The sequence below is a fragment of the Mus pahari genome, chromosome 18 (assembly GCF_900095145.1).
Source record: "Mus pahari chromosome 18, PAHARI_EIJ_v1.1, whole genome shotgun sequence".
NCBI classification, from domain to species: domain Eukaryota; kingdom Metazoa; phylum Chordata; class Mammalia; order Rodentia; family Muridae; genus Mus; species Mus pahari.
The window spans coordinates 4,494,223-4,507,295 of record NC_034607.1 but is presented as its reverse complement, the minus strand read 5'-3'; the positions used below and the strand labels follow the sequence as shown (position 1 = coordinate 4,507,295).

At 42.9% G+C, this 13,073-nt stretch overlaps 1 pseudogene; it reads right to left on the bottom strand.

Moving 5' to 3' along the window:
* Window positions 1-9,104, bottom strand: part of LOC110335757 — a 15,297-nt pseudogene extending 6,193 nt beyond the window's left edge.
* Between the last annotated feature and the right edge of the window lie 3,969 nt (window positions 9,105-13,073).

Sequence of the window (13,073 nt, the reverse complement as noted above, 5' to 3'; positions counted from 1 at the left end):
GAGAGAGAGAGAGAGAGAGAGAGAGAGAGAGAGAGAGAGAGAGAGAGAGAGAGGGAGGGAGGGAGAGAAGCCAGGACAAGAAGACTTGGCAAGAGGGGGAAAGGAAGAGGAGAGAGAGGAAGAAAGGGACTTGAGTGTCAGACAAAGAAAAGGCATAGAAAACAAGATAGGAGGGGGCCTACCAGCCCCTTTTATAGCAATCCAGGATTACCTGGCTGTTGCCAGGAAACTGTTGGGTGGAGCTTAGAAAGAATATCATAGAGAAGGCTGCATCTGCATGGAACCCAATAAGAGGATAAAGGAAGGTTCTTCAATACCACAGATTAAAATGTGCATAACATGTTTGGTTGATGATTTTGAAAGTTTCCTGATGAATGTGCAGAGTATTGTGCTGCATATCTGGGTCTTGAGGATTTGCAGATGGTCAATTTGGTGTCAAAAGAAGACTCTGAAGAGAGTAACTTATCTTTCTACCCTTCTCTCACTTCTATCCTTTTTCTCTTAGGGACATGATATGCATGTGCACTGACAGATCAGCCAGCTCCACGTTAAATTTCTTCACATCCCTGTCACTACTAAGAAGCCAAGGCTTAGTGTAGGTGGCCTGAGCCTCCTAGGAAAGACCATGACATAACAGTGACAGAACAAAACCCCCAGGATCAGGACCCAGAGCTGTACACTTCAGTGAGAGATATAGGGCCTTTCCTTTCTTTTCCTACCTTGATTCTGTCAGCCAGATCAGCATCTAGCCTAATACTCAGAAGGATCTTGTCAACGGGCATTTACAGGAATCAGGGTAAGCAACTTGTCCCCAGACACTGCTCCGAGGATACCAGGATCCAGAGCTAATTCTGTGCTCTTGAAGCAGAGCTCTAGAGATTTGTCTCCTAATTGTTAGTCTTTCCACACCACTTCAGTTCTCTATACCTCCTACTGGGAAATCTTAGAGAAGGCAATCAGCCTCATCCTGTAGCTCAGACTTTGATTGTGGCTAAGAACCATTCTGGGATAAATCTGAACCATCATTTCAAAGGAAGATGTCATTACCTCAGCCCTCCTCTTGCTGCTGGAAACCCTGCTGGGCTTCACTCAGACTCTGGCATGTGAATGCAGGTTTTCAGAGAAAGAACCTCATTCTGAAGCTGCAAGTACAATATACAACATCACAGGCAAGGAAAGCCTAGCCTTTTCAGACCCTCAAGGCTCTCCGATTAGTCTATCTGTGCCTGACTTTCTGCATCATCCAGGTCCAGACATCTGTGTCCTATTCACCATCCAGCCTAGTGACTTTTCTTAGGTCCCAGGAGGAGGATGGGATCCCAATACATACTGGGTTTAGGCTCCTACCAAATGTACTGTTCCATGCAGGTACCTCTGAGGCTGGTCTCCTGCAACCCTGAGTCATGTTCAGTGATGCCATATTATGGAGCCATGAAAGGCTGCCTATTTTGGTTGAATTAGGCTTGCTCTGGTGACCCAGTTGAAAACATTGCAAGGGACAGAACATCTAGCCATGTTCCCAGAGACAGGTGCCTGACACCACAGATTCCCCAACTCCATAATTCTGTGACTATAAGTCACGCAGACAATGTCCGAAGCTCCTGGCATTCTGGCTAGACTCCACCCCCACAGTAACCTGACTATATCCAGGTATACTCCTCCCCATAATTACCTGGAAATAGCAAGATAGTCCAACTCACTATAAAATGGGCTGCTGGGCCCCTCCTCGCTCTCTTTAAGCACTCACATTTCTTACTCTTCTATATAGTCCTCCTTCTCACTCTCTCTCTCCCTTCCTCTCTCTCCACATGGTCATGGACAGCCTCTCCCTCACTCTCCTTCCTCTCTTTCTCCCTTCTTTTCTACAATAAAGCTCTAAAACCACAGACTGGCTCTGCTCATCAAGGGCTGCATGCTTGAATGATGAGATTGACTTTCCCCTAATGAGCCACTGGACCAGACTAAGGATGCATGCCTGCGTGGAAACCACCCAACACCCCCTCTCCCCCTCCCTCTCCTCATTTTGGCCCAGGAATGACTGAGCCACCTCTGGGACCCCATATGTTTTCAGCTCTTCTGTGGTATCCAGTGATGTCTGGGATGCCCAAGACTGAGAACCTGTTATCTAGGACTGTCCCTTGTCCATCCCCCAACAAGTTGGGGTCCAGTGACTTCCCACAGTCAGACACCCACCTAGGGCTTCATGGAAAACATGCAGCAGTCCTCCTGGGTCCACCTGCCCGGAGTACCAGAACTCTGGTGGGATTCAGGTTTTTTCCCACTACCTTTATTCCCCCATGCCCACTGCCAAACACCCTATAGGTAAGAAATGTAGATTCTTGGAAACATTAAAACTTAAAGATAAATGGCAGGATACTCAACAATGGGCACCTGTAGTGCTTTACATTTGGTACTTTACTTTGTACATGTGGCATTTCTTCAAGTTTGGTTACCTTGTGGACTTGAGATCTCTATCTAAATCATAAGCCACCTGCCTTTCCTAATCCAAACTCCAGGTTTAGGTGATCTCCTTCTCAGATAACTTCTCAGTAGGTGGTTGAGATTCTGCCAGGGGAATCAAATTGTTCCAGACCCTGGAATCCAGTGAAGAAAAGCAGATAAATATCACTACCCTGGTATTGGAAGGAAGGCTTAGCTTTTAAAAGAACAGTAGACCTGAGTTCACTTCCAAGCATCTTCAAAGGGCCAGTTACAACCTTCTGTTATTCCAGCTCCATGATATTAGATGGTCTCTCCCATATTTCAAAGGCATCTCCAATTGATTTGAATGTAGTACACATGCACACAAACATACACAGAAGTTAAAACTAAAAATAATGACAAAGCAAGTGCCCACCTCCAAAACAAGTTTCAGTTAGTTGTGAAGTTGACATACATGGCCAATTGTTGTTTGTACTACCCTGAGTTGATATTGCTGTGACAAAACAACATGACCAAAAATAATTTAAAGGTGAAAGAGTTTATTTCATCTGATAAGTCCCAGGTGATATTTCAACAGTGATGTGGGCATTAAATGGAGAAACATAGAGACAGGAGCACTCCATGGAGGACTGCTGCTTACAGGCTTGCTCATCCTGCATTTATATCTAATCCAAAGGCCTAGAGATAATCTGCAGAAGGCATTTTCTCCATTGACTTTCCTTTTCCTGCTTAAAGAAAGCTGGTGTTGAATTGACAAAAGCAAAACAACTGGCAGGACATGGTCAGGACATAATCAGGATAAAAATCTTTTCTATAGGCTCAAGGGTTTGCTCACTTTGGGCCCTGTTTGGGCTTAGGGTAAGTTTTGAAATTTCCTGATGTTGAGCCTAGCTGGAATAATCCTTCATGTCTTGCAATCTGCTCTCAGAGATCACAGCTCACATTGAAGCCCTGCTAAAACCCCTAATAAGGAGTCACCTGGCCTGTCCCTCACCCATACTCCAGAAGACCCTTTACCTACGTCTTGCATGCCCAGAATCAACACTGTCCCTTCTGACTCTGGAAAGAATGACTTTTTTTTTGACCATACAACTAGTACTTCCCAAAGTTGTTTTGAAGTTTCCACCTGTTTCTAGTTTTCTGTTTGTTTTTAGATAGCTCCATTTCCTATTGTCATATAACAAACCTAAAAAAATACAGTTAGATTTGGTGATCACAGAAGAGCACAATTCTCTAATTGGGGAACAGGGAGAGGCCAGTTGACTTAAAGCAGAAATACTGTTTCCCATGTAATGTGCATTAGTCAGTTTGAACCTTGGGTCCTCTGTGAGGCTCTTTCCCTCCTGAACTCAGGACTCAGGTATATGGTTCTGGATCAAGGATGTGAATCAGAAGGGTTCAGGGGGCACAGATTCCTCGTGCTTTAGGAGTACAGGCTGAGCCAGGTCTTGTCTCATTTCACTTTATAATGTACTTGTTCTTTAGGTGACTGATGTCTCTAGCAGTTATCAATAGGAATGACAGGCATGGTGAGATGTGTAATGTAATGATTAACTACTGAAATCTAGGAACTCTAGGGCCTGCCTCCTCACTTAACCTCCCTCTTGAGGCTAGTATCCTGGGAATGCTGTTTGGGGACATGCTGCTTTATTTACCCTGACCCATGTCTTCCTGGTGTGAGTTACCAAGTCCTTCTGAGTTCAATCTCAGGGACTAATATGTCAGAAATTCTAGAACATTTTATCCTAAATATGTCTATACATGTCTATATATACTTAAAATTTCTATATATCACCAGGGTAAATTTTCTTCCATTGTCTATATTCACTCATATTTACTAAGTATGGAACTCAAATTTGAAACCCTTATTTTATTGAAAATAATATAAAATGCTTTCAAACTGAGCCACAATAAGTCTTCTGGATCCACAGATATTTGTTACTATTAATGGCTAATAGAATGGTTTGAGAATATTTTATCTCTTTGGTTTTCATCTGGCCAGTGGATCCTCAAAACACCTCTCTTTGATTCTAATAGCATAGGTGGGATGCCAAGAACATGGTTTGAGTCTGGCATGAGCCCTAGGTGACCCTATGTTACTTCTTACATGTTTAGGCCTAATCTGTCCATTCACTGAATCTGAATTTCATCCTGTGAGTCACATTCTTCAGTGAAGTGCCTCAAGTCTAAATTTTATTTCAGAGATCATGCTTGGATAATTGTTATTGAAATACCACATGGAGTGTCAAACTGGAGGCAGTGAGAGATGAGCCCTAATCCTGCTCAAGGTTGGACCCTTGTCCTCTATGTGAAAGCAAGGAGGTTAGATTATCATGGATAGAGAAGAACGCTATGTAGGCTGAGCCATTATGTTTCTACACATGACTTTGTTTACATCAAATCTACTTCCTATAAGAAAAGTAAATACTAATTCAGATTTCTTTGATTTGGCATTAACATGTCTAACATATAACATTAATGTTTAAATTATTTGTCTAATTCTTTACTTGGGAACATGTCTTCAGCCCAGGTTGGTCTTGTACTTGCAAACATCCTGTAGACAAAACCTCATTTCAGATGGTATTCCAGACATGTTATACTACCCAGGGATGTCAGAATCCTAAGTTTTTCTCTCATAGCTTTGATAGAATAGCACAGACAACAGAAGATGATAACATGCAGATTCATACTCAGAACTGAGAACAAGTATAATTCACATTGAAACTAGAATCTAAAACTTTCCTGATTTAATATCAGACTGAGGCTTGAACAAACTGACTGTCAACATGAATAAACATAGCAGACACAGCACAATGTCCTAAAAATGTCTTAGATGTTTTAATCACATAACCCAGAAGAATATGTGTATTTGAAGATTGTGATTAGGAGAAAGCAAGATGTTGACATAGGTGGAAAGGGACAGTGTGAAAGCCCAGCTGAACCCATCAAGAACTCTGCATAGCCCAGGGGTCCTTTGATTCTACATTGCAATTAATGCCATAAGGCAATGGATTTAACAGAGCAAACAAAAATTTCCTAAGATTCTGAGCCTTTATTTTTTTCTCATCAAGGTTTACTCATATTTAGGATATCAGTCAATCCAACAATCTGCACAACCATATACAAATGCTTAATTAAAGACAGAAGCATGAAGTAGTAGGTAGGCTAGTGAAAGCTACATTCTAATTAGGGATGGAGATTTCCCAGCCCTGCCTGTGTTGGAGAATGAGAGATGACTGGGGAGTACACAAATTAAGCATTGGAAATACACAACATAAGGATGGGGATGGGGCCTGTCACTGCTTATGGATTGCTTACGCTGGGTTTAGTGGAGGCAGACACATAATTACAGTCAGATGTAAAAAGAGAAGACACCATGGCAGGAGAAACCAGTCCAAATTTTTAGTGGCATGGTACCACACTGTGACATTGGTCTTAACTTGTAGAAAAAGAAAACAAGGAAGAGACCCAGGTATGAGTCTTTAAATGGTGACAGAGTGAGCAGCAGCTCATCACTCGCTCAAATTGTCCTATTCCCAATAGTCTCCATCCCTCAGTGTTCTATCCTGACACTCTCCCTGATCCACACCATGCTCTTTAGGGTGTCACTTTTTAATGCTGTAACAGAAGGCTGTGCATTCTAGAAATTTCACCTCACGCAGGAAAGCAAAACATCAGGTAGGATGTTTTCTATATTAATATGTTCCTCATGGATGAACCCTCATTGTTAATACGGACAAGACTGAACATAGATGTTCTCTGTTTAACCTTGGATCTATACCCTATTTAGAGGTCATGGAGGCAGCATGATGAAGATGGCTTAGAAGAATCTCCTGGTCTTTAGCTCAGATAAGTGTCCAGAACTGTGACTGCAGATCCAGATAAGCATGATAGAAGACTTGTCAATGGTCTAGGTAGGAAACTTCCCTCTGACATCTGAGAGCTAAGAACTGGGTCTCTGTCCTTTTTGTCACTTTAGTTATAAATCTATTCATTATTTTCTTTATGCTTTACAATTGAGTTACTGTGAGCACTTCTGTCCTGCATGAATTGCAGCTGTGTAGATGAAATCTGCTGTCATGTAGCAGGGCACTCTTACCACTTGGGCCTGTTGATCCTATGGAGACATGAATTAAGACCCTGCCCATTTCTTACCACTAGTCTTCCTCTTCCATATCAGAAAAGTCATCATTGCTCCCATAAACAGAACTCCAAAAATCACAGCAATAACGATAGCTGTCAAGTAGACAGTGGCCTCAGGAGGTTCTGGGAAGGAAATGTAGAGAAGTAGAGTTCAGCTCTCTGTCTTCAACCTATACCAGGTGTCCATACTGGGTGAAGATGAAAGACTCAGAATGATGGCCATCAGACCTCAGAGGACAAAACACTGTGCATGGACTGTGAGCAGCTTTGAGAGCGGTCATGGGTCGCAAGGCAAGTGGAAAGAACTGCTGCTTAATTCACAGAATAAACTGACCTGAGGGATATCTTAGCTCTCTGGAGAGTCCCTCTCTCTAGTTGAATCCAGAAACCCACAAGTACTTGCGGGGCATGGGTGTAGGGGAAAGTGGGGAGTGGGAGAGAACCCATGTCCCACCAGAGTTTAGGTGCAGGTGGATGGGGGATGACTGCTGCAGGATTTCCATGCGGCCCCAAGCGAGTGTCTGGCTATGTGAAGCCACTGACCCACTTGGCAGGTGGTGGACAAGGGGCAGTCCTAGGCACCAGATTCCCAGCCTCCAACATCCCATGCTGGATACCTCCGAAGAGCTGAGAAAGAATGGGTCCCTAGGGCATCCCTGGGCCCTGGGGATGAAGGGAGGAGAGGGCAGTAGGAGAGGGGGCACTGGATGGTTCCCACTCGGGTGAGAGTCCTTGTTCAGGTCTATGGCTGGAGCATAGGATGGCCTTCTGGCAGGAGGTTAGACGCAGCTCATTAGGAGAAAGCCTATCCCATCATTCAAGCAATGCGGGCTTTGATGAGCAGAGACAATCTATAGTTTTAGAGCTTTATTTTACTATGGCAGGGAGAAAGGAGAGAAGGTCGAAAGATAGAGAGACTGGCCATGGCCATGAGGAGAGAGGCGGTAAGGAAAAGAAGGAAGGAGGGCTAAAGTGTAAGAAATGTGAAAACTTAAAGAAAGCAAGGAGGGGCCAAGTAGCACCTCTTATAGTGGGCTGGCCTATCAGGTAACTGTGGGGAAGAGCATACCTGACTATAGTCAGGTAGATGTGGGGGTGGAATCTAGCCAGAATGCCAGGAGCTTGGGACATTGTCTGTCTGACTGATAGTCAGAATTATGGAGTTGGGTACTCTGTGGTTTTAGGCACCTGATTCTGGGAAGGTAGCTCATTTTTCTGTCCCTTGTAGATTTTTCTATTCAGTCACCTGAGCAAGCCCCATTCAACCAAGATAGGCTGCCTATCACAGTCCCACAAGTACTCTTCTCCCTTTGATGCAAGACTGAGTTAGTAATCCATCTGCTTACTGCTGAGGGTGAATCATCCGGGGAAAGGAGCTACAGTCTCAGTACAGATGGGTACAGTTTCTGTTCTTACCTGTTCTCCGCAAACTCTCCTTTCCATAGATCAGGAAAATAAGGAGTTCCTCTTTACATAAATCCTGCAGGTAAAACTTTGCTAGGTTTGCATAATTTTCCTTCTCCCACTCTTACTTGAACATCTCAGCTGCCTCACCAACCACTCTCCATGTCTACAGACACTCATTCACTGCTATGTAATCATGGCTATCGAATGTTAATTCTAGGAAGTCTTGACCGATGTACCTTCTGGTCAGCACTTCGCAGCCATACCTCTTCTGAATTGTGTGATATCCTAGAGAAGGCCCCACACTCAGTCACTTGAACAGGGTGGGTACCTGATAGGGTTTCACTGGGTTACCAAAAGCCCATTTGGCCTTTCTTAATGGCTATATTTGGATGTGAACTGCACAGAAGCCCATGTCAGTGACTGAGCTATCTGCAGACTAGTTATCATAGGTCACAATTTTTGGTGAGAAGGCCCTGATGGAGCACACAGGGCTAACCTCTTGAGGAGCTTGATTTTTGAGATTTCAGCTTGGGGTTTACTCACCAGTCATGCTATCATTGTAGATATGGAGCACTTTCTTCATTGTTTCTTTCAAGAACTGTTCTTCATTCAAGACATCATGTGCTAGTGTCTCTCAAACTTTTGGACTCAGCTCCTTCATCCATGGCACCCGGCTCTCTACTCTCTGACTCTCTGATCTGCTATTGAATCCTAGAATCTGTGAACTCCACATAGATGACAAAGATGAACTGGGGCTCCAGAAAGCCAGACCATGATCAGAATGTTTGTAAATATCTCAGAGAATGTGAACCAGGAGAACAGTGGACATTTAGATCTTCACTCTCCACCTAGGATGCAAAGCCACTCCTCAGGCCTATTCCAGAAGAAGATAGAGAGCAGTGGGAAGGAAGCAAAATGAAATAGGGAACAGAAATTCTGGCTGGGCTAAGGGTTAGATATGCTTTGCAGGTGCTGCAGCCACAGGGGTAGAGTCACTTTAGTTCCCCATGTTTAGTGTTTTTCCTTCAGATTCCCACAATCGCTGGATGCTTCATCATGTCCAAGGTGACCATAATCAGCATGAGGAGAACCTGGGTTTCAAAGGTCTTCATCCTGCTGGTGAGTGAAGACTGAGTTTCTGTTAGTATGTATTCACTTTATAATCTTGATAAGGAAGAAGCTGTTTGACTTCTCTAAGAATTCCTAATGGTAGTGAAAAACTATGTTTGGTTTGGGGCATGGAAAAATGAACTCCTATAAGAGCAATCCCTAGGGCCCTGATTCACCAGCTTAGATCTAGCTCTGGTGCCTGAGATCCTAGGTGCAGTGTGGTAAGACAAGTTGTTTAACCTGCTGCTTGAACTCCTGGCTATGATCACAATGTTATTCTGAGTCAATCTGAAAGGCCATTGAGTCAGCAAGTCTAAACAATTGTGATGTCAGTATATCTACAGTGGCAGAAAAAGAGAATGGTCCTCAGAGGGACTCATGATTTTGTGGACTATGTCAATCAATCATCACCACATCTAAAACTGAAATTTCGAGATATTTGCTTTATTGAGCATAATAATAAATTACATGTAAGCTGGACATCCCAGCACTAGGGAGGCAGAGGCAGGTGGATTTCTTAGTTTGAGGCCAGCGTGGTCTGCAAAGTGAGTTCCAGGACAGCCAGGGCTATACAGAGAAACCCTATCTCAATAAATAAATAAATAAATAAATAAATAAATAAATAAATAAATAAATAAATAAATAAATAAATAAATATATTACATGTAAAGAGAATATTTTAAAAATGTAACAACTATTTTCCAAAATACAGTAATAAGGTTAAAATAATTTCTGCCTGTTTTTATCTTCATATTTCCCATTAGATATTCTTGGGATTTTAAAAGTTCTATTTAAATTCACTTTTCTTTCTGATCACTGCCCCATAGTCCCCCTCACAGAGTCTGTGCACTATCCCCCTCCACTTCTCCTTTGAGATGGTTGAGGGCCCACTTCAATTTACCCCCTCCCTTCTACTTCAAGACTCTGCAGAGCTTGTCATATCTTCTTCCACTGATGCCAGAAAAGGCATTCCAATTAGAAGAATGTATTTCACACACAGGGAATGCCTTTAGGGATAGTTGTTCAAGTTGTTGTGGGACCCACATGAAGAACTAATTCTACATGTGCTATATATGTGTAGTAGCGTAGGTCCAGGCAATTTGCTCTTTTGTTAGTGGTACAGTCTCTTAGATCCCCAAAGTATCTAGGTTAGTTGACTCTGTTGGTCTTCCTGTGGAGTTCCTGTCCCCTTCAGGGACCTCAATTCTTCACCCAACACTCCCATAAGATTCTATAAGCTCCATCCAATGTTTGAGTGTTGGTCTGTCTCTGCATCTGCTTTAGTCAGCTGCTGGATGGAAACTCTCAGAGGACTGTTATGGTAGGATCCTCTCTGCAAATAGAATGCCAGTGATTGGTACTTAGTCATGGGATGGGTCTCAAGTTAGGGCAGTTATTGGATGGACATTTCTTCTTCACGGATCTATCTCCTGTCCCCACATTTCTTATGGACAGGATAAATTTTAGGTCAAAAAATACTGTGTGTGGAATAGTGTCCCTATCAATACAATGGAGTACCTGCCTGACTACAGTGGGGTACATAGTCTCTTCTTGTTTTATATCATGTCTGCTGGGAGTCTCAGCTAAGGTTACTTTCATTGATTCCAGGGAGGATCCCACATCACAGGTCTCTGGGCTATGCTGGAGATACCCTCCCAGTCACATCTCCAACCATGCTGCAAATTTCCATTCATTCTCCTGACCCTCTCTGTCTTTTTCTTCTGTTTTCCCCCACATCAGATACAGAAACCTGCCTTGCCCTCCCTATCTGATCTCCTGCTTAATTCTCCCCCATTCTGTCTATAAGTATGGAAATTTTACAATCCAAAAAAAAATTCCTCATTTCATGAATGGGAATTAGTGGGTCTATAAAGTATCCACCCTGTGAGAAGGAAATACCAGAGACCTGTTTAAGATAGAGAACTCCAGAATGTTGAAGATGTTTTATCAGGAAGAATTAGAGTAGGATTGGAGATTGGGGGTGATAAACAGCACTGACTGCTCATTTAGGAGATTTTGGTTCAGTTCCTAGCATCTGCACATTGATAGACAACCATCTGACTCCAGTCACAAGGATACTGAAAACCTTTCTTGATCTCTATAGACATGAGGCTCTTAAGGATTTTTTCTTTTACTATCCACTGTAATCGTAATTGTGGATTCCCAAGGCCTGGAGCCTCTATGTAAACCCTGTAAACCTCCCCCAAAGATAATTTTAATTGGTAAAAACAGATGCCAGCAGCCAGTAGCTCAGCAGAAGAGACCAAGGTGGGGCTGGGGATTTGCTGGCTTTTGGGAAAGGGGACCATGAGGAGAGAGAAGAGGGATGCCAGTGTGGAAGAAAAAGAACATGCAGGAGGGAAAAATGAGAGCTTCCATAGACTAAGTGTCAGGAGAACATGGCCCAGAAGGTTGTCCAATTGGGTTAAGAGCAGCCCACATGGAACATAGTAAATAGTAAATGATAACTTGGGGTTATTAATAGGAAAGAAGATTCTAATAGCATGGAGGATAGGTAGCTGTCCAGCTATTGTGCTGTATAAGGTATATTTAAAAATATAAATGGTGTGTATTTCTTTTATCCAGGGAACATAAATGGTCAAAGGCAGAAAGAATCTTTGGGCCAGGATTTTCAACACTTAATTCTTCATGAGGCACAATCAGGATATATGAACATATTGTAGGACAAACAACCATACAAATAATAAAAGTGAAAAATTAGTTAAGAGGGACAAAGGGAGTGAACAAGTGATACAAATGTTTAAAACAGCCACAGGAGTAATTATAGAAAATGCTTCCCCTCAGGCTCAATCACTTCAGTGGCCAAAACTATTTTTCCGACATTCCTGCTGATTTGATCCATTGTTATCTACCTATTGACGATCAATATCCCTGATTGGTATGTAGTAGGGAAACAAGTCTAAATCTCAATTGTGTCCCATGATCTGCCAGTATTACACAAATTCTACCATAGAATATGAATAAGGGCCAGCCTCAGAGAAAAGGCCATGGAAATAGCACAACTGGTAGAAGCCTGAGGCCAAAATGAAATGAGTCTCTTCCTACCTCCTGGGACCCGAAAATACTCACCAGGCTGGTGGTGAACTGGGCACAGAGATCTGGACATGGATGATGCAGGAATACAGGAAGGGAAAGAGATAATATGGTGCCTGGAAGGTCTGGAAAGTCTAGGGCCAAGGCTAGGTTCACTTGAATGTGGTGGTGCTGTGGAGAGTCTTTGCAGCTTCACAGTGAGGTACTTTTTCTGAATACCTATATTCAATGAGTGAAAGCCCACAAGGCTGCCAGCCTGGACTGTAAATGGTATGCTGAGGCTACCTGCAACAAGCCTTGGCTTCCTCTTGTCAGAAATTACAGATGTTGAAGAAGCATCAAGAAATCTGGGATGGAGTTAGATGCTCTGGCAGTGGTCTTGCCCACCATGCCCCTAAAAGGCAATAGTAGAAATGTCAGGAGCTGAGAAAGATAATATATTACTGACAAATTTCTGATAATCCCAAAATCAAAAGTCTCTTGAATGTCTCCCTATGACACTGGGCTAAACTTCCACATACTCACAAGACCCAGAATGCAGTACAATACACTTCACGTTCATGCAGACCTTGCACAAATGTCAACCACACATGTTTTGACTACCACTTAATATCTCTTGAGATTAAGGACCAAGGTGTACTTTCTCTAACCTTTTTCTTGAGTCCTATGCAGAATCAGCATCCTTTTGCCACACCTGTTTTCACACGGGCTTCTATTATTAGGTCTAATTTTATCTTGTTGCCATAGTTTGAGTCTCTGACCTGTGGCAGCTGCCATGGCTCTATAGCTGCTGCAGGCTAGGCTGGAAAATAGGAAGCCATGGTCATACAGAATGAGAAAGACTTCCCCTCTCTCAGTTGTTCCCTCCCTGCTTAATCCAAGGGCTTTGAGGTCAGATGTGCTTCAGATTTCATATT